Raw genomic sequence first — 19,367 nt, forward strand, 5'->3', positions numbered from 1 at the left:
GTAAACCCTCTCTTCCTGTACCTTCTCCAAAATCACCCAACCAAATCCCTAGTTGTATAAGTCCTTTCTAACATCCTTTTACTGAGCCGCCCCACAGTTTCCTACGGTGTATGTTCTCTCCTACTACAAAACCAAACTTGTTCAACTACAGGAGTGGTCCTGGTGGTCTTTGGCTGAAGGGCATTAACAATATTTAAGATTATGAAATGTAAATTTGTACTCAACTAAACTGAATCATTATACTGACAACATTTTTATTTCAATAATAATTATATTTTGTAGTATGTATGTTTTGTAGTAACCTGAAGTTAATTTTCAAGTTCTTTAACTTAAAACATTAGACTGGGAATTCCCTGACAGTCCAGTGGTTAGGACTCTGTGCTTCCACTGCAGGGCGGCATGAGTTCAATCCCTGGTCAGGGAACTAAGAGCCCGCAAGTTGAGTGGCTTGGCCAAAAACAAAAACAAAAACAAAAAACAAAAAAACCCAACATTGGACTGATATTAGGTTAATTACTAGATAATCATTGAATACCTAGATAACTTCTAAGTAATGTAGAATACTGTATTGTTGATTATTACTAATCATAGTTTTGAGTATACATAGTTTTGCTTCTTACTTTTATGTGTTATAGAGAGGCTGTAACTTGGGTCATGGTAATAAACATGTTTTCTTTGCCACTTTCAGAAGCTGAAAGGGATGTATGTGGCTGTAGAAAGGTGTAGTATATGTGTTCATGAGCTTTGCTAGTCTGCTAAAATGCTCCTGTACAACAAGCAATTCTCATTTATCCATCTGCCAGTTTTCTCTGTACAATAGAAGTTAGTTGCTTTGGTTAAAGGTAGTCCAACATAAATGGCTGAGACTATTCCAGGAGCAATAGTAATAGAGAAATAAAACTATGTATGTCTTTTTTTTTTCCAAGGGAAAAAAAAACACCTTTTGTCCTAAAGCAGAAATCCTCTGGTTTTCTCATCTCCAGATTTCTTAACACTTATATTGGAAATGGAACCAAAGAAAATTTAAAGACCTTTTTATTAATTTATTTAAAGTTAGCAGTGATGACTCCATTGATGTTAACATAAATAACATCTTAGTATTGTTATGAAATAGCTGTGACCTCATGGATCCAAGAGAGAACCACTGTCCTAAACACCAGCAGAGTGTCAGTTTGTTCCAGAATATTAAAGAGCATAATGCTGGGCAAAACTTAAAAGTTAATTGTATTTGCCTGCGCGTTTGGCTGTTATAACAAAATACCACAGACGGGGTAGCTTACAAACAACAGAAATTTATTGCTCACAGCTCTAGAGGCTGGAAAGTCCAAGATCAAGGTGCCAGCACGGTCACTTTCTGGTGATGGCCCTCTTTCTGGTTCATTAGCAGGCACCTTCTCCCTGTGTCCTCACATGGTGGAAGGGGCCAGGGATCTCTGTGGAGTCTCTTTTATAAGGCATTCATCCCATTCTAAGCACCTCCCAAAGTTCCCATCTCTTAATATATTATCATCTTTGGGGGTTAGGTTTTTAACATATGAATTTTTGGAGGGGGGAGTGATACAATCGTTTAGACCATAGCACCTTGATTTATACTACCTGAGTTTGAAAAGAAGCTATGAAATTGGTGAGTGCTTTAGTGAAGTTCACTCTGTCTTGAACAGCTTGCTTTTATGACATTATTCCTCCAAGAGAGCAGTCAGCCACTTTGTGGCAAGTTGAGTATATCAGGCCTCTTCTATCCACTTGAGCACCTCCTGGAATTCTTTTAATCCATTATAACTATGAATGGTTACATGTAGCAAACCTGGACTGAGAAGGGTATGATTATCAATGGGTTCAGACCCCTCAGAGATAAAAGTTTGAGTTGCACTATCAGGTAAGCCATGCAGATCTGCTGGGGTAGTAGCTGAGGGTGAGGGGAATTTAGAATGCATAGTGGAAACCATAAGCAAGACGAAAAGACAACCCTCAGAATGGGAGAAAATATTTGCAAACAAAACAACGGACAAAGGATTAATCTCCAAAATATACAAACAGCTCATGGAGCTCAATATCAAAAAACCAAACAATTCAATTAAAAAATAGCCGGAAGACCTAAATAGACATTTCACCAAAGAAGACATACAGATGGCCAACAGGCACATGAAAAGATGCTCAACATCACTAATTATTAGAGAAATGCAAATCAAAACTACAATGAGGTATCACCTCACACCGGTCAGAATGGCCATTATCAAAAAATCTAGAAACAATAAATGCTGGAAAGGGTGTGGTGAAAAGGGAACCCTCTTGCACTGGTGGTGGGAATGTAAACTGATACAACCACTATAGAGAACACTATGGAGGTTCCTTAAAAAACTACAAATAGAACTACCATATGACCCAGCAATCCCACTACTGGGCATATACCCTGAGAAAACCATAATTCAAAAAGAGTCATGTACCAAAATGTTCATTGCAGCTCTATTTACAATAGCCAGGACATGGAACCAACCTAAATGTCCATCGACAGATGAATGGATAAAGAAGATGTGGCATATATATACAATGGAATATTACTCAGCCATAAAAAGAAACAAAATTGTTATCTGTATTCAGGTGGATGGACCTAGAGACGGTCATACAGAGTGAAGTAAGTCAGAAAGAGAAAAACAAATACCGTATGCTAACACATATATATGGGATCTAAAAAAAAAAAAAAAAAAATGGTACTGATGAACCTAGTGGCAGGGCAGGAATAAAGACGTAGACGAAGAGAATGGACTTGAGGACATGGTTAGGAGAGGGGGAAGCTGGGGCAAAGTGAGACTAACATCGACATATATACACTGCTGAATGTCAAATAGCTAGTGGGAAGCTGCAGCATAGCACAGGGAGATCAGTTCGGTGCTTTGCAATGACCTACAGAGGGGGGATAGGGAGGATGCGAGGGAGGCTCAAGAGGGAGGGGATATGGGGACATGTGTATGCATATGGCTGATTCACTCTGGTGTACAACAGAAGCTAACACAGTATTGTGAAGCAATTATACTCCAATAAAGATTAAAAAAAAAAAAGAATGCATAGTGGAGGAAGGAGAGGATGAGTACTAAATGAAGCCTTAAGATCAAATGCAGCAATAGATGCTGTAGTTCTTCCAACACACCTCCCTCAGGAAGGAAGTTTCCCCTCAGAAAGAGAGGCCCATGGGCAGCATGGAGGAGGTGCTCCCCGAACCTGTACAGTACAGAGAAGTAGGTCTGCACGGCACAATAGGTGGACTATGGCCGCTATGAGAAAGTGCCTCTCAGGTCTCTGACTACAGGGACCATAACTGACTGTAGGCCTCTGCTGCTGTGCTTGGAAATTCATCCTTATGTTTGTGCCAAGGCCATGCTTCCCTAGCCAGTGACTGAGCACAGCAAGGATACTAAGGTAGGCCCCTTCCTGGGAGACTTGTTGCTCTTCTTATGGAGACTTCAGCTGGAAGGCTACCTGATGGCCTGGAAAAGTTTTCTTAGACCTGAATGGCTGTCTAAGCATTCCCCCCTTCCTCCCTTCCTCCCTTTCTCCCTCCCTCCCTCCCTTCCTTCCTTCCTCCTTCCCTCCCTCCCTCTCTCCTTCTTTCCTTCCTTCTTCCCTTCTTTCCTCCCTTCCTTCCTTCCTTCTCTCCTTCACTCAGGGTCAGAGTTGTACTGCAGTCTGACAGATCTCCCAGCCTTCTCTGGCTCCCTACCCATTTTCTCTCTCAAAGACATTTCCCTTAATAAATTCCTTGCGCATTTAATCCTGTCTTGATGTCTGCTTTTCAGAGGACCCAGGAAATGAACTAACTACCAATCAGCCATCCATTCATCTATTTGTATAGAACCATGAGTTTATACTGATTCCCTCAATTTCACTCTATTACCATAGGGTTCATTCTAGCCTTCTTCCTTTCCATATTTGAACTCGTTTCTGACAGTGAGAAATCTAGAAATTATTCACATATGTTTACTAAGTTTCTCTGTCTTAGAATGCACAAAAGGTAGTTTCAGAATTACTAACTTGCTCCATGGCAAAAAGCAAACTAACAAACTAGAGTTTAAAACTTGCTTACAGATATTTTGGATTTAACACCAAATGCAAAGGCAATAAGCACAAAAGTAAGTAAGTGGGACTACACCAAACTAAAAAGCTTCTGCACACAAAATGAAACCATCAACAAAATGAAAAGGCAACCTATGGAGTAGGAGAAAATATTTGCAAATCATGTATCTGATAAGGGGTTAATATTAAAAAATATAAGGAACTCATCAAACTCAATAGCAAAAGAACAAATAACCCAATTAAAAAATGGGCAAAGGGGGCTTCCCTGGTGGCGCAGTGGTTGAGAATCTGCCTGCCAATGCAGGGACACGGGTTCGAGCCCTGGTCTGGGAAGATCCCACATGCCGCGGAGCAACTGGGCCCATGAGCCACAATTACTGAGCCTGCGCGTCTGGAGCCTGTGCTCCGCAACAAGAGAGACCGCGACAGTGAGAGGCCCGCGCACCGCGATGAAGAGTGGCCCCCGCTCGCCGCAACTGGAGAAAGCCCTAGCACAGAAACGAAGACCCAACACAGCCATAAATAAATAAAAATTATAAAAAAAAAAAAAAAAAAAAAAAAAAAAAAAATGGGCAAAGGGGCAAACTATTATATATAGAATGGATAAACAACAAGGTCCTACTGTACAGCATACGGAACTGTATTCAATATCCTGTGATAAACCATAATGGAAAAGAACACAGAAAAGAATGTATATATATGTATAACTGTCACTTTACTGTACAGCAGAAATTAATACAACATTGTAAATCAACCATACTTCAATAAAAAAATGGGCAAAGGTTCTGAATAGATACTTCTCCAAAGAAAACATACAAATGACCAACAGGTATGTGAAAAGGTGCTCAACGTTATTAACCATCAGAGAAATGCAAATCAAAACCACAATGAGATATCATCTCATACCTGTTATTTAGTTCATGATTTCAGTTATGGGCTAATTCCATTGCCAAGGAAAGTGCCAGACTGATCCACAGCCTAAACTGGAAGCCATATCCAAGATTAGACCTGCTGACCAATCCTATTTCAGTATATGTACTGCCGAACAAAGCACTGACCAATCCTAGCATATCAGTTCAGAAACCAGTTTACAATCCAGCCAGAATCCCAGCCAGTACCATCTCAGTATAATGTTGTACCCAGAGTTGTGTTGACACAGATAGACAAACATGTCCTCAGCTAAGAGATCAGCGCAACTCAAAACATAGTTAATGTGCCAGTCCACCTTGACATAGAAACCAAACAACTCCTGACTAACCCAGATTAGAGCCAAGGCCTGGTTTCTGATGGCCCAGAACCCAAAATATGCTAGCTCATTCCCAGACCCATTCACTCATTAATTTATTCAACAGGCCTTTAGTGCAGGCCTACTAGGCTTCAGGGATTGTGGTAAGTGTTCACGCTTATCTGTGCATGGGAGGATTCCAGAGAGGCTTGCATCAATCGCCCTAGTGGTGTAAATGTAGGGTCCAGCTCCTCTTCTTGTTGTGGTCAACACTTCCAGACTAGTGTCATCAGACAAATTCTCACAGATTTTTCTCATGACATCATATTCTGCTTAATCCCCTTATGGCAATTTTTTAAAAATGGTTTTTTATTTATTTGGTTGCACCGGGTCTTAGTTGTGGCAGGCAGTCTTCTTAGTTGTGGCAGGCGGGCTTCTTAGTTGCGGCTCGCTGGCTCCTTAGTTGTGGCTTGCTGGCTCCTTAGTTGTGGCTTGCTGGCTCCTTAGTTGTGGCATGAGAAATCTTAGTTGCGGCATGCATGTGGGATCTAGTTCCCTGACCAGGGATCGAACCCAGGCCCCCCGCATTGGGCGCACGGGGTCTTAACCACTGCGCCATCAGGGAAGTCCCCCCCATAACCTTTTTTTTTTTTTTTTTTAAATGTTAGGTTGATTTATAAGAGCTGCTCTGGGCAGTTAACACAGTTTGTTTACAATGAGTAGTTATCTAACTCTGAACATACTGTATGTACATGGCAATTAGAAGTTGTCATGGTAAGAAGAAACCATAGCCCGCCTGCTGCAGCCAACACAAAAACAGCCAGAAACAGTAGGGGAAACGTAGGGACAAAGGTGGGGTTTGTTTTTATTATAAAAGAAAAAAAAAAAAACTCCTCAGGAATCTTAACAAAGGAAGGGAATATTTCACACTCAGAAAATAGACACCAGGACACAAAATTACAAGTGTTTTGACTCCAGACCTGCCCTCATCTCCTCCAACAGCAGACATGGGAAGGAGACAGCTGAAGCAAACAAGCAATTCTGTAAAACAAAGACTTAGAAACCCTACAAATATGATTAAAATCTAAACTTCTGTTTTGCTTTAAAAAAAAAATTTTTTTTAATATATCAAAAGGCCTTCTTTAGTGACATGCTAGTCCCACCAGAAAATAACCCCCAAAGCCCCTTGTCAGTAACATGCTCAAGTTGACCAGCCAACTCATATTTCCAAACCCCTGTGTGTACAAGTACGTGTGTGTCTTATGAACCAAAGCCCCAGGGCTCAGGTGACTGCTGCTGCTTCCGAGGGCTGCCACAGCCAACCCCTGTCAGCCTCCCCAGAAGGGTGAGCAGGGCAGAGAAGCCCTGAAGCGGTAGTGAGGGGATAAGAGCCCAGCAGCCAACTGGTCAAGCACCCCACCACCACCCCCCCACCCCCCGCAAAAGGAGACCCTTATTCCTAACCAGACTCCCAACTCAAATTTGGCTCCCTGTGACCAGAATGGTTTGTACTCCCTAAGGAGAAAACACACATTTATCTGCACACCCGCATATATAATTTTTTTGTTTTTACATTTAAATATAAAAATACTACTCTGCTTTGTGTTATAAATGGAGGAGCAAACAACACGGAACTCTTTCTTTTAAGGTAGGGCTATCCATCCATTTATGCTGAGCTTGTCAGGGCATTTAGCCCCAGGCAAGGGAAGCGCCACACCAGGAGATCTAGGGCATTTTCCTACCTGATTTCCCACCCTTCCTTCTCCCCTAATTCTCACTTTTAATAGAAAGTTGGTTATAGCCTTTATAAGTAATGGAATTTCTCACCAAGAAAGGGAAATCCTAACCTTACCACAGAATCAAGCCCCCTGCCCCCAACTCAGCTACCACGCAGAGAAAGTCCTCCCCCTCCCTTCACAAATACTATGCTCTCTGTCCGGATAGCTATGCCTATTGGACAAACACACCTGATTAAATGGAAGCAGTGGTTGTGTTTCCCCAACCCCGCCCCGACTAACGCACTAGAAAGCTTCAGTGATAGGAAAAAAAAATGGAGGGGGGGTAGGTGGGTGTGAAGAGATTAAGAACTTGACCCCTCTATCCTGGCCAAAGAAAGCAAGAGTGAGAAATAAAAAAAGACCTTGATATCCCGCCCTTTGAGTTGACAGCTATTATGACAGGTGAGAGGGGCGAGAATGGGAGCAGGATGTAGGATTAGGAGGGGTTTTGACGGCTGCAAGTCTAGTCCACTTAGTTTTTGTACTGGAAGGGCTCGTCGCCAGTTTCATTGAGAAGACACGTGCGGATGAGGGCTTCTGTCACCGCAAAGGGGTCACAGTTGGCAGAGGGGCGACGGTCTTCAAAGTAACCCTTCTTCTCCTGGCCGACAGTCCAGGGAATGCAGATGCTAGCGCCACGGTTGGCCACACCGGCAGAGAAGTCGTTGATGTTAGAGGTTTCGTGGAATCCAGTTAGGTGCCGGGCGTTGTCCAGGCCCCCCTTGGGATCGTAGGCTCGGATGTGGTACTGGTGTCGCTTGCTTAGTTTCTCGATGGCCTCCTCGATGTACTTCAGACCATTCTCCTCTCGCATGGCCTTGGTACTGAAGTTGGTGTGCCAGCCGGCACCATTCCAGTTCCCAGGAATGGGCTTAGGATCAAAGGTGGCAATCACTCCGAAGTCTTCACACACACGATGCAAGATGAAGCGGGCCACCCAGAGATGATCTCCCATGTCGATTCCTTCACAGGGCCCTATCTGGAATTCCCACTGGGCAGGCATGACCTCGGCATTCGTGCCCCCGATCTTGATGCCGGCATACAAGCAGGCCCGGTGGTGAGCCTCCACGATATCCCTGCCATAGGCTTTGTCTGCTCCCACACCACAGTAGTAGGGACCTTGGGGCCCAGGGAAGCCGTTGGAAGGCCAACCAAAGGGATGCCCATCTGTGCCCATGAGAGTATATTCCTGCTCCATTCCAAACCAGGGGCGCTGGTTGCTCACCATGTCCATTATCCGTTTACAGGTGTGCCTTAAATTGGTCTCTGCAGGCTTTCGGTTGTACCTGAAGACTTCACAGAACACCAGCTTGTTGGGGTCCTCGCGGAAAGGGTCCCGAAACATGGCAGCAGGGATGAGATACATGTCACTGTTGGAGCCTTCGGATTGAAAAGTACTAGAGCCATCAAAATTCCACTCCGGCAACTCTTCTATACACTTGGGCTCACAGTCCAGGGTCCGGGTCTTGCAGCGCAGTCCTTCTCCAGTACCGTCAATCCAGATATACATAGCTTGGACTTTCTCACCCTGAGGCAGGGACATGTACACCTGCTTGATGCCTTTGTTCAAGAGGGAGCTCGCTGAGGTGGCCATGGTGGAAGGTGTTCTGGGCGGCGAGCAGGCGGCAGGGTGGGCAGGCCGCGAGAGCGAGGTGTGGAGAGGAGAGGCGAGGAGGCCGGAAGGGCTGCTTATACAGCTGGCTCTTCTCCCATTCTCGGCTCTCCCCCATAACCTTTTGACCTAGTAGATTTCTATACTTGCTTATGACCATTCACTCAACACATTTATTAAATATCTTTAGATTGCTAGGCCCTGGAGACACGAAAATACTGCCTTTAAGTAACTCACAGTCTTTAATTCTACCCAAGGAGATTAATAAATTAAAAAAAAAAAATTGGGCTTCCCTGGTGGCGCAGTGGTTGAGAATCTTCCTGCCAGTGCAGGGGACACGGGTTCGAGCCCTGGTCTGGGAAGATCCCACATGCCGCGGAGCAACTGGGCCTGTGAGCCACAACTACTAAGCCTGCGCGTCTGGAGCCTGTGCTCCGCAACAAGAGAGGCCGCGACAGTGAGAGGCCCGCGCACCACGATGAAGAGTGGCCCCCGCTCGCCGCAACTAGAGAAAGCCCTCGCACAGAAACGATGACCCAACACAGCTAAAAAAAAAAAAAAAAAAAAAACTACCAAAACTTGGGAAATGTTTAAAAAAAAAAACAACAAACTACTGCAGTTCTAAAATAAAGGTATAAGTTCTTTAATAAAGGTATCTTCAAAATTCTATGAGAGCCTAATAGACGAGTTGTTTCTTTTCTTTTTTTTCTTTTTTGTTTCTTAGGCCATGCCACGCGGCATGTGGGATCTTAATTCCCCAACCAGGGATTGAACCCGCTCCCCCCCTTCATTGGAAGCATGGATTCTTAACTGTTGCACCACCAGGGAAGTCCCAGAGTTTTTTTTTAACGCTAGGAAGGTGTAGTTAGAGAAAGTGATTTCTCTACTGTTCTTTGAAAAATGACTAGGAGTTTAGTGAGAGAGAAAAACGTTACAAGAAAAGAAGCAGTCTGTGCCAAAGCATGCAGGCAGTAAGGAGAATAGGACGCCCCAAGGACAAATAGTTGGTGATGTTATGCAATGTCTTATTCTTTGGAGACACAATGGTTTATACCACTTAGGGATAATGAGATTTGTTCTAAACTTGACCCATGGATGTTTGACACAAAGGACACTCGACAATATACAAACATACAATAAAAATTATGCCAACATTAGTGAATTTGGGAGGAAAGTATCTTATGAATTAAATTCCATCGATCCAGTTTAATTCCTTGATTAATACATAGACTGCATAATGGAGGCAAAATCCTCTGAGGTCAGAGTGGCAGGATCAGAAAGAATATTATTGGGATTAAAATGGCAGGATATAAACATCCTGCTGCTTCTACTCTTGTCACAATGAATTTTCCAAGGTCTCTATACCTCATGTCATAGATTACCTTCCCCTCCTACAACACTGACTCACCTCTTTGTTATATGGAATTCCCCAAACTAGTGTCACAAACTTAAATGCTTACAAGTGCTAGGTGGATAATATGAGTAAAGCTGGCTAAGTGGGATTGTAAACAAATAAGTATCTGCCTTGTACAAAGAGGGAAGCTGTTACTTTGCTCCAGCCAGTTGTTGCCATGTAGGAATACAGGCTAAGGACTGTCAGAACTCCAATATTTTCAAGAGAGAAGCCAGAAATCCTGATTTTTATTATGGGAACTTGTGATTTGGTAACTAGTTGGAAAAAAACCCAACCCTATAAGCAGGTCAAACAACATGTCTATGGGTCTGATTCTACCCCTGGGCACCAGTTGGTTAACTTTTCTAGTTTTCTATGATATCATACTTAAAGGAATGAAGGACTGTTCCATCTCCTGACATTACTGGCTTCCCAAATAAGGACTCAACCTCTTCCTCTTGTGAAGAACTATTTTGTACCACCCTCTAGTAATTGCAGAGTTTGCCCATTCCTTTAAGCATCAAGTTTTATGTTTAAAACCTCTCTTGTGATAACATGAACTATACCAGCAATCTTCCCCTCCACTCTTGAATTTCCCTGGCCACACTCTTTATGACCTCATGAATTGCCCTACCACCTTGGAATGACAACTCATGTCTCCATACCACTGCAATCATTTGCCTATTTCTTTGTATCATGCCCCATGATATCATATATTAACCTCATTCAGGACTGCAACATAGGATGGGAAGTGGGAAGATAAAATCTGTATGGCATCACAAAAGCATGAGGTTGCTTGGGAAACTTCATTATGTCATAAGAAAATGTCTACATTAAAAGGGTCATAAAAGTTAGAGAAGGATGTGTAAATACTGTGATTTAGATCTCTTTAGAGTGAGTAAAAAGTATAAACTCAGTTTTCCAAGTATTTCAGGCAAACATCTATCATAGTGAAGTTTTATAGGAGATCTCTAAAGAGATTCTGCTTTCTGGATATACTGTCTATTCCTTAGGGGGAGTGAGAGGTTATCTTTTTTTTAACTTCATAAAATGAAAATCTAGTGATTGGGAATAAGATTTATATAATTACAGTCATTGCACATTATAAGGTTTTTTGCTGAACTGAAATAAAAATTATGAATGTAGCACACAATATTTATTTGATAATATTCCTTACTGCAGCATGACTGAATTTTTTTCTCACTAAATTCTTGTAATCTATGGAACAAATACTTCATACTACTTTGTTTCTAGTTTCTTCTTCTTTTTTTTTTTTTAGGATTGCTAAGTGGGAGTAAAATTATCATTCTTAGGATGCTATAAAACTTTTTGGGTAGAGATAGTCTAATTTTTAAAGTATGGGACTCTTTAAATTATTGTCATTGTAACATGGATTTAGATACTGTTTTTACTGTCTATTGATTTACTCTTATTAATATTTGTCTCCTATGCAATGATCACTAATATCAGCAGGCAGAGGACACAATTTCCATTCTCCTTCTAAAGGAAAAAAAGATAAAAACAAGATTCAAATCCCTTTGTCAAAATACTGAGAAAAAACATCCCCAACAACATGAATACCTAAGATAATTAGGTGATTGTCCTTTCATTCACTCATTCATTCAACAAATATGTATTGATTGTCTACTATATGTATCAGACACTGTGCTAGGCTCTGAGTAAATGGTGAAAAACAAATCAAATATGGTCTATACTCTCATGGATCTTCTGGTCTAGTGAAAGAGACAGACAAAAAACAATTAAGGAAAGAAGTGCATATATATGTATACCTATATATGTAAATGAATTTCACATATATGTACATGTATATATACATATTATTATGGAGAATAATGGGAAGGAGGAGAGGAAAATTACTTTAGGTTGAGTAGTCAGAGTGGGTTTTTCTGAGGCAATGGCAAGCTGAGTACAAGTGAAGAAGGATCCGGCCATGTAAAATGTAGGGGAAATAGTGGTCTACTGAAGGGGGTATACTTGAGCAAAGGCCTTAGCTGGGAATGGTTTCTAAGAACAACAACAATAAAAAATCAACATGGCTAGAGCAGAAGCAAAAAGAACTACAAGTCTGCAACCTGTGGAACGAAAACCACATCCACAGAAAGATAGACAAAATGAAAAGGCAGAGGACTATGTACCAGATGAAGGAACAAGATAAAACCCCAGAAAAACAATTAAATGAAGTGGAGATAGGCAACCTTCCAGAAAAAGAATTCAGAATAATGATAGTGAAGATGATCCAGGTCCTTGGAAAAAGAATGGAGGCAAAGATTGAGAAAACGCAAGGAATGTTTAACAAAGACCTAGAAGAATTAAAGAACAAACACCTAGAAGAATTAAAGAACAAACAGATGAATAATACAATAACTGAAATGAAAAATACACTAGAAGGAATCAATAGCAGAAAAACTGAGGCAGAAGAAAGGATAAGTGACCTGGAAGACAGAATGGTGGAATTCACTGCCGTGGAACAGAATAAAGAAAAAAGAATGAAAAGAAATGAAGACAGTCTAAGAGACCTCTGGGACAACAGTAAACGCACCAATATTCGCATTATAGGGGTCCTAGAAGGAGAAGAGAGAGAGAAAGGACTGAGAAAATATTTGAAGAGATTACAGTCAAAAACTTCCCTAACATGGGAAAGGAAATAGCCACCCAAGTTCAGGAAGCGCAGAGAGTCCCAGGCAGGATAAACCCAAGGAGAAACACGCCGAGACACATAGTAATCAAATTGACAAAAATTAAGGACAAAGAAAATTATTGAAAGCAACAAGGGAAGAACGGCAAATAACATACAAGGGAACTTCCATAAGGTTAACAGCTGATTTCTCAGCAGAAACTCTACAAGCCAGAAGGGACTGGCATGATATACTTAAAGTGATGAAAGGGAAGAACCTACAACCAAGATTACTCTACCTGGCAAGGATCTAATTCAGATTTGATGGAGAAATCAAAAGCTTTACAGACAAGCAAAAGCTAAGAGAATTCAGCACCACCAAACCAGCTCTACAACAAATGCTAAAGGAACTTCTCTAAGTGGGAAACACAAGAGAAGAAAAGGACCTACAAAAACAAAAACAAAACAATTAAGAAAATGGTAATAGGAATATACATATCGATAATCAACTTAAATGTGAATGGATTAAATGCTCCAACCAAAAGACACAGGCTCACTGAATGGATACAAAAACAAGACCCATATATGTGCTGTCTACAAGAGACCCACTTCAGAACCAGGGACACATACAGACTGAAAGTGAGGGGATGGAAAAAGATATTCCATGCAAATGGAAATCAAAAGAAAGCTGGAGTAGCAATACTCATATCAGATAAAATAGACTTTAAAATAAAGACTATTACAAGAGAAAAAGAAGGACACTACATAATGATCAAGGGATCAATCCAAGAAGAAGATGTAACAATTATAAATATATATGCACCCAACATAGGAGCACCTCAATACATAAGGCAAATGCTAACAGTTATAAAAGAGGAAATAGACAGTAACACAATAACAGTGGGGAACTTTAACACCTCACTTATACCAATGGACATATCATCCAGACTGAAAATTAATAAGGAAAAGCAAGCTTTAAATGACACAATAGATAGATTTAATTGATATTTATAGGACATTCCATCCAAAAACAGCAGATTACACTTTCTTCACAAGTGCATATGGAACATTCTCCAGGATAGATCACATCTTGGGTCACAAATAAAGCCTCGGTAAATTTAAGAAAATTGAAATCATAACAAGCATCTTTTCTGACCACAGCACTATGAGATTAGAAATAAATTACAGGGAAAACAACGTAAAAAACACAAACACATGGAGGCTAAAAAATACGTTACTAAATAACCAAGATATCACTGAAGAAATCAAAGAGGAAATCAAACAACACCTAGAGACAAATGACAACAAAAACACGATGATCCAAAACCTATGGGATGCAGCAAAAGCAGTTCTAAGAGGGAAGTTTATAGCTATACAACCCTACCTCAAGAAACAAGAAAAATCTCAAATAAACAATCTAACCTTACACCTAAAGGAACTAGAGAAAGAAGAACAAACAAAACCCAAAGTTAGTAGAAGGAAAGAAATCATAAAGATCAGAGCAGAAATAAATGAAATAGAAACAAAGAAAACAATAGCAAAGATCAATAAAACTAAAACCTGGTTCTTTGAGAAGATAAACAAAACCCTTTAGCCAGACTCATCAAGAAAAAGAGGGAGAGGATTCAAATCAATAAGATTAGAAATGAAAAAGAAGTTACAATGGACATCACAGAAATACAAAGCATCATAAGAGACTACTACAAGCAACTCTATGCCAATAAAATGGACAACCGGGAAGAAATGGACAAATTCTTAGAAAGGTATAACCTTCCAAGACTGAACCAGGAAGAAACAGAAAATATGAACAGACCAATCACAAGTAATGAAATTGAAACTGTGATTAAAAATCTTCCAACAACCAAAGTCCAGGACCAGGTGGCTTCACAGGTGAATTCTATCAAACATTTAGAGAGGAGCTAACACCCATCCTTCTCAAACTCTTCCAAAAAACTGCAGAGGAAGGAACACATCCAAACTCATTCTACGAGGCAACCATCACCCTAATACCAAAATCAGACAAAGATACTACAAAAAAAGAAAATTACAGATCAATATCGCTGATGGAATATAGATGCAAAAATCCTCAGCAAAATACCAGCAAACAGAATCCAACAACACATTAAAAGGATCATACACCATGATCAAGTGGGATTTATCCCAGGGATGCAAGGATTCTTCACTATATGCAAGTCAATCAATGTGATAAACCATATTAGCATATTGAAGAATAAAAACCATATGATCATCTCAATAGATGCAGAAAAAGCTTTTGACAAAATTCAACACCCACTTATGATAAAAACTCTCCAGAAAGTGGGCATTGAAGGAACCTACCTCAACATAATAAAGGCCATATATGACAAACCCACAGCAAACATCATTCTCAATGGTGAAAATCTGAGAGCATTTCCTCTAAGATCAGGAACAAGACAAGGATGTCCACTCTCACCACTATTATTCAACAAATTTTGGAAGTCCTAGTCACGGCAATCAGAGAAGAAAAAGAAATAAAAGGAATACAAATTGGAAAAGAAGAAGTAAAACTGTCATTGTTTGCAGATGACATGATACTATACACAGAAAATCCTAAAGATGCCACCAGAAAACTACTAGAGCTAATCAATGAACTTGGTAAAGTTGCATGATACAAAATTAATGCACAGAAATCTCTTGCATTCCTATACACTAAGAACGAAAGATCAGAAAAAGAAATTAAGGAAACAATTCCATTCACCATTGCAACAAAAAGAATAAAATACTTAGGAATAAACCTACCTAAGGAGGTAAAAGACCTGTACTCAGAAAACTATAAGACACTGATGAAAGAAATCAAAGATGACCCAAACAGATGGAGAGATATACCATGTTCTTGGATTGGAAGAATCAATATTGTGAAAATGACTATACTACCCAAAGCAATCTACAGATTCAGTGCAATCCATATCAAATTACCAGTGGCAATTTTTACAGAACTAGAACAAAAAATCTTAAATTTGTATGGAGACACAAAAGACCCCTAATAGCCAAAGCAATCTTGAGGGGAAAAAACGGAGCTGGAGGAATCAGGCTCCCTGACTTCAGACTATACTACAAAGTTACAGTAATCAAGACAATATGGTACTGGCACAAAAACAGAAATACAGATGAATGGAACAGGATAGAAAGCCCAGAGATAAACCCACGCACCTATGGTCAACTAATCTATGACACAGGAGGCAAGGATATACAATGGAGAAAAGACAGTCTCTTAATAAGTGGTGCTGGGAAAACTGGATAGCTACATGTAAAAGAATGAAATTAGAACATTCCCTAACACCATACACAAAAATAACCTCAAAATGGATTCGAGACCTAAATGTAAGACCGGACACTATAAAACTCTTAAAGGAAAGCATAGGAAGAACACTCTTTGACATAAATCACAGCAAGATCTTTTTTGACCCACCTTCTAGTAATGGAAATAAAAACAAAAATAAACAAATGGGACATAATGAAACCTAAAAGCTTTTTCACAGCAAAGGAAACTATAAACAAGATGAAAAGACAACCCTCAGAATGGGAGAAAATATTTGCAAACGAATTGACAGACAAAGGATTCATCTCCAAAATATATAAACAGCTCATTTAGCTCAATATTAAAAAAACAAACAACCCAGTCCAAAAATGGGCAGAAGACCTAAATAGACATTTCTCCAAAGAAGACATACAGATGGCCAAGAAGCACATGAAAAGCTGCTCAACATCACTAATTATTAGAGAAATACAAATCAAAACTACAATTAGGTATCACCTCACACCAGTTAGAATGGGCCTTATCAGAAAATCTACAAACAACAAATGCTGGAGAGGGTGTGGAGAAAAGGGAAGCCTCTTGTACTGTTGGTGGGAATGTAAACTGATACAGCCACTATGGAGAACAGTACGGAGGTTCCTTAAAAAACTAAAAATAGAATGACGGTATGACCCAGCAATCCCACTACTGGGCATATACCCAGAGAAAACCATAAGTCAAAAAGACACATGCACCACAATGTTCACTGCAGCAGTATTTACAATAGCCAGGTCATGGAAGCAACTTAAATGCCCATTGACAGACAAATGGATAAACAAGATGTAGTACATATATGCAATGGAATATTACTCAGCCATAAAAAGGAACGAAATTGGGTCATTTGTAGAGATGTGGATGGACCTAGAGACTGTCATACAGAGTGAAGTAAGTCAGAAAGAAAAACAATTATCATATATTAACGCATATATGTGGAATCTAGAAAAATGGTGCAGATGAACCAGTTTGCAAGGCAGAAATAATAGACACAGATGTAGAGAACAAACATATGGACACCAAGGAGGGAAAGTGGGGCTGGGGGGTGGTGGTGGGATGAATTGGGAGATTGGGATTGACATATATATACTAATATGTATAAAATAGATAAGTAATAGGAACCTGCTGTATAAAAAATAAATAAAAATCAAAAAACAAAAATATCAACATGGCTAGAATATAGCAATTGAGAAGAATGGTAGTGAGAAATAAGGTTGAATGGAGAGCTAGGAGACCTCACGAAGAGGCTTGATAGGTACAGCAAGGAGTTTGGATTAGAAGCCATTGTTTTCAAGTAGAGCAGTGCTATGTTTTAAAGATCACCCCAACTGCTGTGTGGAGAATGGAATATAGGGGATCAGAGTGGGTGTAGGACACTACTTTAGAGGCTATCTGCAGTATTCCAGTGAGAAATGATGGCTTGGACTGGGTTGGTAGCAGGAGAGAGAGAAGTAGATTATGTATTTCGGAGTAGAGTCAACAGAACTTGCTGATGAATTAGATATGTAATGTGAAGGAACATTAAGACTCAGGAATGACTCATAGGGTTTGGCTTGAACAACAGGTGCATTCCATTTACTGAAATGAAAAAGAGAGAGAGAGTGCTAATAGGTTCTCTGGGAAGCAGATGCTGACACAGAGTTAGGTGTGCAAAGTTTCTCAGCGAATAACACTTGTAAAAGGAAAAGAGGCAGAAGCATAGTTGTATACAGAGAGGTTGCAAGCATGATGCAAACCTGACAAAGTCTCTGCCAGCCCAGTGGGGAGTACCAGAGCAAAGACTGCTAGTTAGTAGAGTTCTGTGTTGGACTAGGTCCTTGTACCACCTTGCTCATTCATTGGCTGGGAGCCTCCCCAAGAACAGTATGCCATTAGTTATACCCCAAGAAGAGTGTAACTTTGGCTCTAAAGGTGAGGTGGACCCTGAAACAGGTAAGAGCTGGAAGCTGTCAGGTAACCACATTCCTCACAGCTGGGCAGGCAGTCCTTCCTTGAAGGGGGATGTAAGTAAGCACATCTCCATGTCCACCTCAGGGAACAACAGGTAGGAAAAGATCAAGAATTTAGTGTTCGATAGGAGCGGGGCTAAGACAGTTAATTAGATCATTCATTCATCAAATATTTATTGAGCTTCTATAACAGACCATTCAAATGGAAATGTCAAGCACATAGTTGGAGGTAGTAGCGAGTTCACAAGAGATGTTTGGGCCAGAGATATTTGAGAATTAGCATATATATGATATTTAAGGTCACAGATTGGTTGGCATCACCTACCAAGAGACAAAATGGTTTTTAACCCTGAGAAATACCACTTCTCTAGGGACTGTTTGGAGGCAATTTGGGTCGTCACACTGACTAAGGGGACAAGGGGGACACTACTGGCATTTAGTGGGTAGGGTCTAGGAGTGTAAAACATCCTGAAATACATGGGAAATTCTACTCAATGAAGAAGTGTCCAACATAAAATGCCAATAGTGCCTGTGTGGAAAAATTGGCTGTAGACAGAGAAATGGTCCCAGAACCAACCCTTGGGACATTCCAACTCTTAGAAGTTGGGTAATGGAGAAGAAGCTGGCAAAGGAGACCAAAAAAGGAGTACCTAGAAAGGCAGAAAGAAAACTAGAAGTGAGTGGTGTCAGATGCCAAGAGTGCAGAGTGTTTCAAGGAGAGAGGCAGGTCAGCAGCAAAGAATGTTGCTGAGCAGTTGAATATGATGAGGACAGAAAAGTGTCCACACAAAGGAGAGCTTAATACTGTAAGAGCCATCTCAGAGGAGTGGTGGAGATGGAAGCCAGATGGGCACAAGCTGAGAGTAAAGGGAGGGGAGCAAGTAGAGAAAGGAACTTTTTAAAGGAATTTGAATAAACAATAGCAGAGAAACAAGTTGGAGGATGATTTGGGGTCAAGGGAAGGATTTTATTTCAAATATTTTATTATCAAAGTTTTAAACATGCAGGAAGTTGAAAGAATATTGCAGTAAATCTCACTAAGTTCTATCATTAACATTTTACTATGCTTGCTTTATCATATCTTTTTTTTTTTTATGTGGACTATTTTTAAAGTCTTTATTGAATTTGTTGCAATATTGCTTCTGTTTTACGTTTTGGTGTTCTGGCCGTGAGGCATATGGGATCTTAGCTCCCTGACCAGGGATCGAACCCACACCGCCTGCATTGGAAGGCGAGGTCTTAACCACTGGACTGCCAGGGACGTCCCTATCATACCTTTTTATCTATTCATAAGGAAGGAATTTCTAAAGATGAAAAACACTCCTAGAGCATGTTTGTATGCCTACAGTGTGATTCAACAGGTAGGGAAGATTAATGAA

General features: G+C 40.5%; 1 protein-coding gene and 1 pseudogene across 2 annotated transcripts in view; both read right to left on the minus strand.

Annotated features, from left to right (window-relative positions):
* LOC309667842 (uncharacterized protein) overlaps positions 1-19,367 on the minus strand; it is a gene marked incomplete at its 5' end in the record, with an annotated part of 57,003 nt that overhangs the window by 27,814 nt on the left and 9,822 nt on the right. The gene's annotated exons all lie outside the window — the stretch shown is intronic.
* Positions 6,135-8,813, minus strand: LOC309667720 (glutamine synthetase pseudogene; annotated as a pseudogene). Its single transcript has one exon. The product of its transcript is annotated as a glutamine synthetase pseudogene (transcript).

Source organism: Balaenoptera physalus (genome assembly GCF_965194825.1).
Source record: "Balaenoptera physalus genome assembly, chromosome: 10".
Taxonomy (NCBI): domain Eukaryota; kingdom Metazoa; phylum Chordata; class Mammalia; order Artiodactyla; family Balaenopteridae; genus Balaenoptera; species Balaenoptera physalus.